Source organism: Bos grunniens, chromosome 18 (genome assembly GCF_055505025.1).
Source record: "Bos grunniens cultivar Pamir isolate PY7600 chromosome 18, Bosgru_T2T1.0, whole genome shotgun sequence".
Lineage (NCBI taxonomy): Eukaryota > Metazoa > Chordata > Mammalia > Artiodactyla > Bovidae > Bos > Bos grunniens.
In genome coordinates, this window is record NC_141182.1 from 24060240 (window position 1) to 24073966 (window position 13727).

At 46.0% G+C, this 13727-nt stretch overlaps 1 pseudogene; it reads right to left on the reverse strand.

Moving 5' to 3' along the window:
- Positions 1–1118: 1118 nt before the first annotated feature.
- LOC147353249 (large ribosomal subunit protein eL13 pseudogene) lies at positions 1119–1817 on the reverse strand (annotated as a pseudogene).
- Positions 1818–13727: the final 11910 nt, after the last annotated feature.

The following is a 13727-nucleotide window of genomic DNA, read 5'->3' on the forward strand; positions in this document are numbered from 1 at the left end:
TACCCACTGAGCCATCAGGGAAGCTCAAAGCCTCACTAAGTAGACATTAATATGTCCATTTCACAGATGAGTTGACTGTGGAGATGGAGGCAGCCAATATGGACTTTCTAAAGGTGGAAAGCAGCAGTAGGGGATAATCATCTCCTAATTTGGTTCTTACTCTGCTCTTACCCTCAGTTCCAGGCCTCTCACAGTGTCACAACATCAGGAAGAGGTTTAAACCCAGTGGAGGCTGGGCTGTCAGACCACTGATGGCCAGAGCACTGGCTCTGGACTCAGGAGACAGAGAATTCAGAGCATGATTTTCCAGCTGACCTTGGGCACGTACATTTCCCTCTCTGAGCCTCAGTTTTTCCATCTATAAAATGGTACAGATGCATTCCGAGGTCCCTTGCTGCACCCTTGTATTAACCATGTCCTCTATGTCCTGTATTCTGATGTTTTGACAGCTGGAGCCTTGCTGATTCTGGGGGAACTGCCCCTCCCAGAGTTAGCCAATCCCTGGAGATAAGAATGAACTTTCCCTTCCAGCATCCCAGAGCCTGTTCCCCAACTTCTTTATTAGGCCCTCCACATGGACCACTATCATCCTGTCCTAATCACTCTAGATCAAGGACCTGACAACTGTTGGTAGTCCCTAAGCCCCAGAGCGTGGGGGGTGGGGGGGGCGGTGGGGGACGGTGGGGGGGTGGGGGGGTGGGGGGGCGGTGGGGGGTGGTGGGGGGGCGGTGGGGGGTGGTGGGGGGGTGGGGGGGCGGTGGGGGGTGGTGGGGGGGTGGGGGGGCGGTGGGGGGTGGTGGGGGGGTGGGGGGGGTGGGGGGGCGGGGAGTTGGCTAGCTCCTTCACCCCCCTCCCACCAACCAAGATAAAGATAAAGTTCTTTTTTTTTTAGATGTGAAAATAGTATTTTAATAGTAACAGGAACACACAGCACCTCCTGGGCTGGAGGGTCCAGACGAGAACACTCACTAAGCACAAGCCTCCACATACCAAAGCTGCTTCCCTCACAGCTCTGTTGCAACAAAGGTCAGACACACCCCAGGTCCCTCTCAAGGAGGCACCCCCCCACCTCCAGGCCCTGGCTCCTTACACAACGAAGGTCACATGGACACTTCAGGTTTATCACAAGTTGCCAACAGCACTTTATTTTTTCTTTTCAACATCCTGTTCTGCGGCTTCCTTGGCCCTTTTTGCCCGGATGCCAAAGAGCTGGGCGTTGGCGCGGGCCATGTGGAGACTGGCAAATGCCTTAAAGTCCTTCTCCTCTGTGATGACTCTGGCTTTCTCCTTCTTACAGACGTTCCGTATGGGCATAATAGGTCCTGTCAGCTGAGTCGCCAGTTTGAGCTCTTCAGCAGAGCTGTTTCCCTTCTTGGGGGCCGAGGACTTCCTGGGGAACAGGATAAGCTTGGAGCGGTACTCCTTGAGCCGCTGCACATTGGCCTGCAGGGACTCCATGCACTTGTTCTGCTGCCTCAGGTCCACTGAGATCCCAATGGTCCGGGCCACCTTCTTGTGGATGCCAGCCACCCTAAGCTCCTCCAGGCTGAAGCCCCTGCCGGCACGAACCTTCGTGTGGTACCTGACCGTCAGGCATCTCACCACCGGCCGGAGAGGACCGGACGCGGGGCGTGGGACAATGCGGCGCGCCTTGGCCTGCCGGGCCTTGTGTCTACGGATCTTGCGAGCCGGCTGGTTGAACCACGTGGCCACACGCCGCTGCCAGTCCTTGTGAAGTGGGGCTTCAGGATCATGCCATTCAAGCTGGGCGCCATGGCTGCGGCCGAAAGGCCTCCTCCGAGGGCTCACGGCCGGGAAAGCCCAGATAAAGTTCTTACCCCCAATTCCTCCCTCCTTCCTCTGCCCCCTGACACACCCAGTGCATTACCTTGTCACCCATCAGGTGGCGTCACGCCCCCTCCTCTGGGGAACGGGGAGTAACAAACTTACCTCTTAAATGGCAGTTGACTCCTGATCCATGGGCTTTACCACACTTCAGAGTGTCTATTAATACACCGCATGTTAAAACAACTTCTTTATTTATGAATCCCCCCCCCTTTTTTTCACTTTCCCCATTCCATGCACTTTTTAAAACAACCCATTTCAATCTCACAACAGTCCGATGACAACCCCGTTGTCACTCCCATTTTAGATGTGCAAAACCGAGGCACAGCAAAGGGACATCCCCTGAGTAAGAACACACACCTACTAAGTGCTGAGCCGGATGGGAACCCACACATCCAGGCTCCAGAGTCGATAATAATATTCTGGTGAGCCACTCTCCATGATTTGGCCTCATCCATACTAACAATCGGGGCTTCCCTGGTGGCTTAGATGGTAAAGAATCCACCTGCAATGCAGGAGATGAAGGTGTGATCCCCAGGTTGCGAAGATCCCCTGGAGAAGGAAATGGAAACCCACTCTAGTATCCTTGCCTGGAGAATCCATGGACAGAGGAGCCTGGCGGACTACCGTCCATGGTGTCGCAAAGAGTCAGACACAACTGAGCGCCTGGCACACACACACGCACACGCACACACACACACACACATGCACACACACACTATACTAATAATCAAGAGGAAGTAGGAGATGCTCTCCCACATTCTCAACAGCCAGGCAGGAGTTTAGCTGATTTTTCTCTGCACGAGTCATAGCCCGTGCAGTTGTGACTTGGGGTGTTTACCCTCCCCTGTGTCTTTTGAGGCCACCAGATTGGCTGGATGTAAAACTCCAAGTCCAGAGGGTGCACCGCTGCTAGGGAACATTTACCCTATATGCATCTCTGGCACCTTGTCCAGGCTAAATATTTCCAAACATCGCCCTGCTCTCTGCACTTCAGGAGTACTCATTCCAAGCCGTGGAAGTGGAGAGCGAGGTCAGGATCAGAGCAAACAGCCACAGCACAGAAAGAGCGCAGCCCGTGTCGCTGCGGGTCTCTAGGAGTTTGGAGGGGCAACGCGGTCCCGTTCCCAGCTCTGCCCCCCTCCAGATCCCGCCCTCTCCATCTCTGGCCCCAGCTCCTGCCCTCGCCACCTGCCTTCACCCCACCCCCACCCCTGGCCACGTCTAAGATACTCTCCCCACGGAGTTTGCCCTCTTATATCAATATATTAACAGCCAGGACAAAAACTCTCCAATTACAGGTAACCAAAGACTATTCAAACAACTTGTTTCGTAAGAGTTTCTCCCTTCCTGGACTCTGACTTTCATGCTCTGTGAGATTCCCAAGGCAGGCACAAGCAGACGGAAGCCTTTGGACAAGGGGAGGCTTTGGTCTGGGGTCCTCAGAACAACTGGAAAACTCTCAGAGTGACTCCCAGCCCCACAGATGCCAAGTTGGGGAATTAAGGGCAAATCTTTTCATTTCCCTGGGCTTCTATTTCCATGCTCTTATTTAAAGTTCCATACTCTTATTTTGGAAGCATCCTAAATTTCTTTCAGTCTCCCTTCTGATGCCTAAATTAACTTTACAGTGTTCCTGCCAAGTCTCAGCCTCCTGTTACACAACTCCAGGGTCAGGGAACTCATTACCTCTCCAGGCAAGGATCTTTGGAGAGAATGTCCTTACAGTAAAGGGACTCCATCTCTCCATCATCTTTGGCTCTAATTATTCACCCATCCACCCATTCCTCCATCCTTCCTTCCTTTTGTTCATTATTTCATTTATTCTCACTATGCTAAGTGTTATGGATTCAAAGATAAATCTCAGACATGTTCCTGTAAACTGGACTGGATCCTGAATTCTAGTTTCCTCAAATATCTGGCCATGACTCTCCAAACTAAAGTTTCAAGTTTTTTCCCCACCCTTCTAATTTGGAGTCACTAAGTACAAAGACTGCTGTTTGATCTCTTTGGAAGGGAACCTTTTATATAGCAACTTCTCAAGACCCAGATGACAGCCAAATATCAGGGACTTAAACCTTGAGTCCTCATTTATCAACTTCAAAGGACTCCTCTAGACTCTAGGAACTGCACACTAGCCAGAGACTTCAAAATTGAATGGCCTAGGAAAAGTAGCTGATATTGAAGTAGACTGCTTCCTACCAAGACGTTGGACCTGGAAAGTTTCTTTCACTTCTCCTTCCCTAATTAACCATCTTTTCCTAATTCCTACACCATGAAGGTTTTTTTTTTTTTTTTTAATTTGTTTTAATTTTTTTTAACTTGTAAAAGATTTATTTATTTGTGACTGTGCCGCGTCTTTGTTGTTGCACACAGGCTTTCTCTCGTTGAGGTAAGTGGGGACTACTCTGGTTGTGGTGCACAGGCTTAGTTGCTCCTCGGCATATGGGATCTTTCCAGACCAGGGATCGAACCTGTATCCCTTGCATTGGCAGACGGATTCTTAATGACTGTACCACCAGGGAAGCCTTTTGATCTTTTGTCCACCTTTTGTCATGTTCTGGCCTGGAAAGAGAATGCTGTTGTTTAGATATCTGACATTGCAAATAACAGTAATCCAACTGGCTCAGTCGGTTGAGTCAGCCTGCAATGCAGGACACATGGCTTCAATGCCCAGGATGGGAAGATCCCCTGGAGAAGGAAATGGTAATCCACTCCAGGATTCTTGCTTGGGAAATCTCATGGACAGAGAAGCCTGGCAGGCTACAGTCCTTGATGTCACAAGAGTCAAACAGCTGAGCAACTAAACCTACCTAACTTCCAGATGACTGTTGGATTTGTTACGATGGTGGTGATTCTGTAGTTTTTCCTGTCACAAACTTATCCTGATTTCCAATGCCTCAGTTTCCCTGGAACAAACTCAGCCCCCCTCTGTATTGTATCAGACAACCTGACCCGGGTTGGGGGGTGGTCCATTTCCCTGTCTGACTTCCTGCCTCTGATCCCAAACTCTGTACAAAAAGACAGACTGAATAAATATGCCTGTGTGGTCTCCAGACCCTCACATTTTCTTAACCTCCATGGCTGATGCCTTTCAAGCCCTGAGACACAGACTCAAATGGAATTTATCAGGAAGCATTCATGATTCAATATTAGCTTCAGTGTCAGACTTTATTTTGGGGGGCTCCAAAATCACTGCAGATGATGACTGCAGCCATGAAATTAAAAGACGCTTACTCCTTGGAAGAAAAGTTATGACCAACCTAGATAGCATATTCAAAAGCAGAGACTTTACTTTGCCAAGAAAGGTCCGTCTAGTCAAGGCTATGGTTTTTCCAGTGGTCATGTATGGATGTGAGAGTTGGACTGTGAAGGAAGCTGAGCGCCGAAGAATTGATGCTTTTGAACTGTGGTGTTGGAGAAGACTCTTGAGAGTCCCTTGGACTGCAAGGAGATCCAACCAGTCCATCCTAAGGGAGATCAGCCCTGGGTGTTCATTGGAAGGACTGATGCTGAAGCTGAAACTCCAATACTTTGGCCACCTCATGCGAAGAGTTGACTCTTGGAAAGGACTCTGATGCTGGGAGGGATTGGGGGGCAGGAGGAGAAGGGGACGACAGAGGAAGAGATGGCTGGATGGCATCACCGACTCGATGGACATGAGTTTGAGTGAACTCCGGGAGTTGGTGAAGGACAGGGAGGCCTGGTGTGCTGCAGTTCATGGGGTCGCGAAGAGTCGGACACGACTGAGCGACTGAACTGAACTGAACTGAAGGCAGATTACTACTCTTCCAGGTAGTAAGTGCAAATGAGGCTATGATCAGGAACCTCTCCTCAACTGTTAAAAATATTGCAGGATCTGGGGACTTCCCTGGTCGTCTAGTGACTAAAACTGTGCTCCCAATGCACAGGGCCTGGGCTCAATCCTTGGTTAGGGAACTAGATCCCATGTGCCACAGTGAAGAATAAATATTAAACTGGAAATAGAACTGCCTTATGATCCAGCAATCCCACTGCTGGGCATACACACTGAGGAAACCAGAAGGGAAAGAGACACGTGTACCCCAATGTTCATCGCAGCACTGTTTATAATAGCTAGGACATGGAAGCAACCTAGATGTCCATCAGCAGATGAATGGATAAGAAAGCTGTGGTACATATACACAATGGAGTATTACTCAGCCATTAAAAAGAATACATTTGAATCAGTTCTAATGAGGTGGATGAAACTGGAGACTATTATACAGAGTGAAGTAAGCCAGAAGGAAAAACATAAATACAGTATACTAACGCATGTATATGGAATTTAGAAAGATGGTAACGATAACCCTGTGTACGAGACAGCAAAAGAGACACTGATGTATAGAACAGTCTTATGGACTCTGTGGGAGAGGGTGGGAAGATTTGGGAGAATGTCATTGAAACATGTGAAATGTCATGTATGAAACGAGATGCCAGTCCAGGTTCAGTGCACGATGCTGGATGCTTGGGGCTGGTGCGCTGGGAAGGCCCAGGGGGATGGTATGGGGAGGTTGGGAGGGAGGAGGGTTCAGGATGGGGAGCATGTGATTTTTTTTTTTTAAATAAAATTAAAAAAAAAAAAAAAAAAACAAAGAGGGGATTGCAAGATCTTCTGCTAACACTATGGCTGAAAGTCTGAAAGTGTTAGTCACTCAGTTGTGTCCGACTCTTTTTGAGCCCACCAGACTCCTCTGTCCATGGGATTCTCCAGGCAAGAATGCTGGAGTGCGTTGCCATGCCCTCTCTCAGGGGATCTTCCTAACCCAGGGATCAAACTTGCATCTCTTATGTCCCCAGCATTGGCAGGTGGGTTCTTTACCACTGGCACCACCTGGGAAACCCCTACCCAACAAAAATCCTCAGGCTCTCTGAACAGGTTGTTCTTGATAATAATGCATCCACTGATTATCTTTTAGTTGAACAAATAGATGTCTGTGCTGTGGTCCAGAACACTTGAGACACCTGGATTAAGTCTTCTGGGGAAGTTGAACATTACCCGAGCATGAAGTCTCTGAGCAAGCCACGTGGCTTAAGAAAGTGATTCTTTCAATGGAGTCTTTTCTTGACTTACTTGATTTTGACTGATTAAGGTTTTGAAGATCACAGCTTTAGGGTATGTTCTAGGGATTGGGAATTATCTGGCTTATAGTAATCAGAGTAATCTCCCTGGTGTGTTGTATCCTCTCAAAATCTTGAACCGCATATTCACAGCTACTAACCCCCAAGCAAATGATCTCCCTAAGGCTGGAATATCAGAAAAGGAGCAAAGAGGGTGGGAAGAATTGGGAGATTGGGATTGACATACATATGCTACCATGTATAACATAGATAACTAATGAGAATGTACGGTATGGTACAGGGAACCCCACTTAATGCCCTGTGGTGACCTGAATGGGGAGGAAGTCCAAAAGGGAGGGGGTATATGTACACATATGGCTGATTCATTTTGTTGTACAGTAGAAACCAACACAACATTGTAAAGCAACTATACGCCAATAAAAAAAATAATTTTTTAAAAAAGAAAAGGAACAAAGAGAATAACCAAAAAAAAACAAGTGTGAATCAAAAACCCTGACCCCTGAATACCACAGAGATTCCACAAAGAACATCATGATTTGTGGTCACCATGGCACATCATGGCCTGTGAACATCACACTGAAGAGCAGCAAAAACTTCAGAGGGGCAGCTACAAGCAGCCTGAAATGTGTATCACATCTCTTGGTTAAGCCGAGTCTCTGACCCAAAGGGGAAAATTGTCCACAGAGACACCGATCCCCAAATGGAGTCACTTGCATTAAGTGCATGTCACTGAACAGATTTAATATCTAATTTGATTACAGCTTCAACTTCTCCCAGGCAGAGAATATTAGACGAGTCAGTCCAGAATTGCCTGGTCATGTGCCCTCCCTTAATGGAAGGGAACCACACCAAGAGAAATCCACTCTTATTTAGTCACTCTCTTGTCCCATCTCCTTCTGCCTGTGAGAGTCTTTCATTTTGTATAGCTCTCTGAGCATGTTTCTTCCTGCTAGATGGGATGCTGCCCAATTCGCGAATCACTGAAGAGAGCCAATAGGATCTTTCAATTTTACTCAGTTGAACTTTTATTTTTTTAACACCTTTAATTCATGGCAACTTATAATCTTCCATTTATGGCAATGGGTAACATTTTCTTCTTGAACAATTGCATTAAAACAAAAAGAATGAATTCATTTAAGAAAGATGCTTGGGCTTCCCTGGTGGCCCAGTAGTAAAGAATCTGCCTGCCAATGCAGAGGATGCGGGTTTGATCTGGGAAGATCCCACGTGCTGTGGGGCAACTAAGCCCATGCACCACAACTACTGAGCCTGTGCTCTAGAGCCCTTGAGTCGCAACTACTGAGTCCATATGCTACAACTACTGAAGCCTTATGTTTTCTCTTTACCAACGATTCTGGAAAACTTAATGTACATATGACTTTCACTGGTGGACCCAATGTAGTGACTTGTGAACAATGCATACCCTCAATATAATGTTTGCTCCTTTGTAGTGTTACAATGTCCACCTTATCTTATGATGTAACCACTTATTGATATAACTATAGTCTTGCTGTATTACAACTTCAGGATTTAATGCAATCGTGACAGTTTGTGGGCTTACTTATTTTAGGAATATCAGCTTTAATAGCAGCAATTACTTCTGTTACTGCGGCAGCAATATCATTGACTCAACAAGTGCATACTGCCCAATATGTTGATACCATGTCTAAAAATGTTTCTTTAACTCTAGCAACACAGAAAGCTATAGATAGAAAGTTGGAGATGAGGGTAGATGCCTTGGAAGAGGCAATAATCCATATTGGGACTGAGTTACAGGCTTTAAAAGTGAAAATGGCTCTGTCGTGCTACGCTGATTACCGGTGGATATGCGTGACATCTTTAAAGGTAAATGAGACAGATTATGAATGGGAAAAAATAAAAAATCATATCTCAGGTGTTTGGAACAGCTCTGACATTGGCCTGGACTTAGGGAAACTTCATATTCAAATACAGACCCTGGAACACTCTCGACTGGATTTTACCGCCGCTGGAGCAGCTAATGACTTTTTTCTCACTTTCTCTAACTTCATTTCAGGAAAAAAACATTCTGTCTAATCTGTTGGTGCTTTAATTTTGCTTCTCATAATCATTCTTCCTTGTATTGTCAGGATTCTTTGGCAGAACATTCAGAAACTCGCAACTGAGCTGCATCTGGCTGTTTTAAGAAATAAAAAGGGGGAGATGCTGGGAGCAGGAGCTCTGCCCATGGCAAAGGTCATGAGGAAGGAGGCTCGGCATACACAAAGGCGGGATAGAGCCTCAGGAGTCCCCCTGGAAATTCTCGAGCATCTCCCCCCAAAATCAGAGTCTGCCTACTTTCTGCTTTGTGCTCTCACCTACACCTCTGACTTTATGGGGGCTGTGCCCCACTACCTCTCTCTGAAAAAAAGAGTTAACTTACAGCTCCAGTTAATAAAGTTCCTGGGTGTGATAGTGTTTCAACCTACAAACTCCTTTGGAAGTCCTCTAGATTGCTTGAATAGGTTTTTCCGGCCACATGTGATTGCTCAGAGCCTCCCAACTGTGAGAGGCATGAGATGTTCTAAACTGTCTAAATACAGATTCCTTTGAGCAGTTAAAAGATTGATTAGAAATTGTATTGGTGAAGGGTTTTTCACTTGTTGGGCCAATGTTTGCTGCTAAGTCTCCATATCCCTTACCTGCTGTGTCCCTGGCAGTGTATTGATTAATATAATTGGTGTAAGTAGTAGCTTTAATGTTTGTAATCTTGGACCCTTGAGTTAATTCTTTTTCTTGTTATAGCCCACCACACCTTTGTCCTATAGGAATGCAACTTTAATGCTTTTGGAGGGTGGCGCCTGACTAATCACCTTTAGAGAAAAATAAATTTTCTGAAGAAAGGGTCTTAAAATGTTAGCAGGCCTCCGGGCCAGAAGATGATGCAAATCACCTAAACTTTTGCATATGATAAGTTTGCAGAAAGAAAGCCTGGCTTACTGCATGACTCTACCCCTTCCCCCATTATCCTCTATGCATAACTTAAGGTATAAAAACTACTTTGGAAAATAAAGTGCGGGCCTTGTTCACCGAAACTTGGTCTCCCTATGTCGTTCTTTCTCTCACCTTCTGGCTGAATTATTCAGCCTCTTTTCTCCACTGAATTTCCTCACTGAGCTATCCTTATTTAACCACTCTTTATATCCTTAATTAACATTTAATTAAGCAATTGTTTCCTGATTGCCGATGCCATCTCCCCTTCGAATTCCCTGGATCCACCGGGGCTGGACCCCGGCAATAGTATAGAGATGGTGTGCTTCCATGGCTGAAAGTGTGACATTAGCATGAGAATAACAGGTTCCAGAAACATGGTGTATGTCTAGGCTGTATTGAAAATTTTCATAGAATTCTAGGTTCATAGTGTTAATTCAAGGTGGATGAAGACCTCACCTCACCCATAGCCACCCCCCACCTCTCACCACTCCTTTTTCATGAAGGACCTCCAAGAGCACCCTGTGGGTTTCCCGGACTGTGGTCCCATAGTGCAGCACAGTTCACCTTGAAGGCTATGCCTGATTAATCCCATGACTAATTAATTCAGCCCAGTGAATGGCCCAGGAGAACATGAGCTCAGACTTGTCCAGTGCTTGCTCTAGTAAGTGCTCTCCATGTATCTGTTGAGAGAATTGATGGAGATGGCGAGGGGGGTGGGTGGCTGATTTGGAGTTTAGAGGGGTCTTCTCTCCTAAGACCTGCCCAACCACTTAAGCATTAAGGCCAGTCTAGGATTTTATTCTTCAGACTATCTAGTTCTATATGGGGAACTTGAGTTTCCAAAGTTAAAAAACATATCTCTATCAGTTGCAACTGAATCAGTTTACAGCTGGTATGATCCCGGGAGAGGGCACAGGTTAAGCAAATTGAAGTTTGGCTTGATGCCTTATCTATTTCTGCAGAGTCATCCTGATCCAGGAGTGGGCCAGCTTTAGGCTGCAGCCAGATACATCAAGGTCTGGGCATTGCTGTCCATGTTTGCAGAATTGTGGTTGTCACGAGAAGGCATGTGTTAGAACAGGGGGACTGGGAGAATAATTCATCCTTACCTTTTATATTTGGCTAATGCAGCATCCATCTGGCTAATGCAGCTAGATGAAGCACAAGCTGGATTCAAGATTGCTGGGAAAAATATCAATAACCTCAGATATGCAGATAACACCACACTTATGGCAGAAAGTGAAGAAGAACTAAAGAACCTCTTGAGGAAAGTGAAAGAGGAGAGTGAAAAAGTGGCTTAAAACTCAACATTCAGAAAACTAAGATCATGGCATCCAGTCCCATCACTTCATGGAAAATAGATGGGGAAACAGTGGAAACAGTGACAGACTTTATTTTGGGGGCTTCAAAATCATTGCAGATGTTGACTGCAGCCATGAAATTAAAATACACTTGCTCCTTGAAAGAAAAGTTATGACCAACCTAGACAGCATATTAAAAAGTAAAGGTATTACTTTGCCAACGATGGTCCATCTAGTCAAAGCTATGGTTTTTCCAGTAGTCATGTATGGATGTGAGAGTTGGACTCTAAAGAAAACTGAGCACTGAAGAATTGATGCTTTTGAACTGTGGTGTTGGAGAAGACTCTTGAGAGTCCCTTGGACTGCAAGGAGATCCAACCAGTCCATCCTTAAAGGAAATCAGTCCTGAATATTCACTGGAAGGACTGAAGCTGAAACTCTAATACTTTGGTCACCTGATGCAAAGAACTGACTTATTGGAAAAGACCATGAGGCTGGGAAAGAATGAAGGCAGGAGGAGAAGGGGATGACAGAGGATGAGATGGTTGGATGACATCATTGACTCAATGGACATGAGTTTGAGTAAGCTCCAGGAGTTGGTGATGGACAGGGAAGCAGTCCATGGTGTCTCAGAGTCAGACACGACTGAGTGACTGAACTGAACTAAAATGAATGCAGCACCCTGGGGTCTTCATAATCTGAGAGCCAGGATTGCATCACAAGTTGCAAAGGCCAGCTGAGCAGGGAAAAGGGCAGAATGGTTATGACTTAACCACTGTGTGTGGGGGGACAGGCACACTTGTATGTATAAGTACTAAGGCACACGCATGTGTATAAGAGCTAAGTGATTAGAAACAGGCTTGTTGTCTACTTTGGAAGACAGCCTTGATGGTTCAGTGTGGACAGAGATAGCAGTGTTCTTTATTAGGGTACTCTTCAGGGCCTATGTTTCTTTCCTGCTGAAAGGGAGGAGCCCCAGCCCAGGTTGGTCTTGTAGAAGCAGTCACGTCTTGGGGCTGACTTCACTGTGGTCCTGAACTCTAACCCCTCACTGGTCTGCCAATTGCCAGAATGAGTGCAGATGAGCATCATGTTTAGAACTTGAGTCTCCAGAAGGTCCATTTCAGTCACAATCCATGATCTTGGCCAAGAACCCGTCAACTTTTCGAAGATTGTCATGGGGTTTGTAGTTGCCCAGTTCTTCCCTGTGTCAGCATTGCTCTGGCCTGGACCAGGTCAGTTTTGACAAATGATTGTTGGACAAGCACGGAGAAGGCAGCGCTGCCTCTTCAGTCTGCTGCTCTGGAGACAATCCCTTTATTTCTGCTCCATCTCATTCGCAAGGAGGAGCCTCAGACCTCAGGACTCCAGTTGCCACAGTGTTTAGAGTCGGGGCCGTAACATCGTGCTGTTTTAGTTCAGTTCTCAGCTCTTCCTCTTACTGTGTGCCTATGGGCCATTTCCTTGTCCTCACTGAGCACTGGGAAATCATGATATCAATTCACAGGTTAATTTTGAGAACAGAGTGAGATCCTGCATGCACACCCTCCACACAGCGATTCCCACACTGCGCTCAGTGATCACAGAGAGCTCAGGGAATAGTTGTCATGTGAATGTCCGAATAAATGCAAATGGAACCTGCAAATAAGTAAAAACACATTCAGCCAGGACATGGCTGTTGTATACAGAAATTCAATACCTAACTTTCCAAATGTTTTTCCTATAAAAGAAAGAGATGTACTTTTTATTATGTGAATGAAAGTCGCTCAGTTGTGTCCGACTCTTACAACCCCCATAGACTGTAGCCCACGAAGCTCCTCTGTCCAGGCGAGATCCCAGGCAAGAATAATGGAGTGGGGAGCCATTTTCTTCTCCAGGGGATCTTCCTGACCCAGGGATTGAACCCGGATCTTCTGTGTGGCAAGCACATTCTTTACTATCTGAGCCACCGAGGAAGCCCAGTTTTCCTTGTTATAATGGGATACTATGCATGACTAAATTTTGAAAATATTTCTTTATTGGAAGATAATCCACACACCATAAAATTCATCTTTTAAAAATATATTTATTTATTTTGGCTGCACCATGTGACATGTGAGATCTAATTTCCCCTACCAGGAATTGAACCCACTGCCACTGCACTGGGAATGTGGAGTCTAAACCACTGGACCACCAGGGAATTTCAAAATTCACCTTTTAATGCTTACAGCTCGGTGGTTTTTCAGTATATTCACAGAGTTCTGCAACCATCACCACTATGTAATCCCAGAACATTTTCATCACCTCAAAGAGAAGCCTCTACCCAGTAGCACTCACACCTCATTCCTCCCCACAGCCCAGGCCTGCAGCAACCTCTGAACTACTTTCTCCCTCTGGGGATTTGCTTAATCTGGACATTTCATATAAATAGAATCATACAATCTCTCTCCTTTCATATCTGGCTCCTTTCATTCAATATTTTCAAGGTTCATCCCTGTTTAGAATGTACCAGTACTTCATTTTTTTTATGGCTCAATAATACTGCATTAC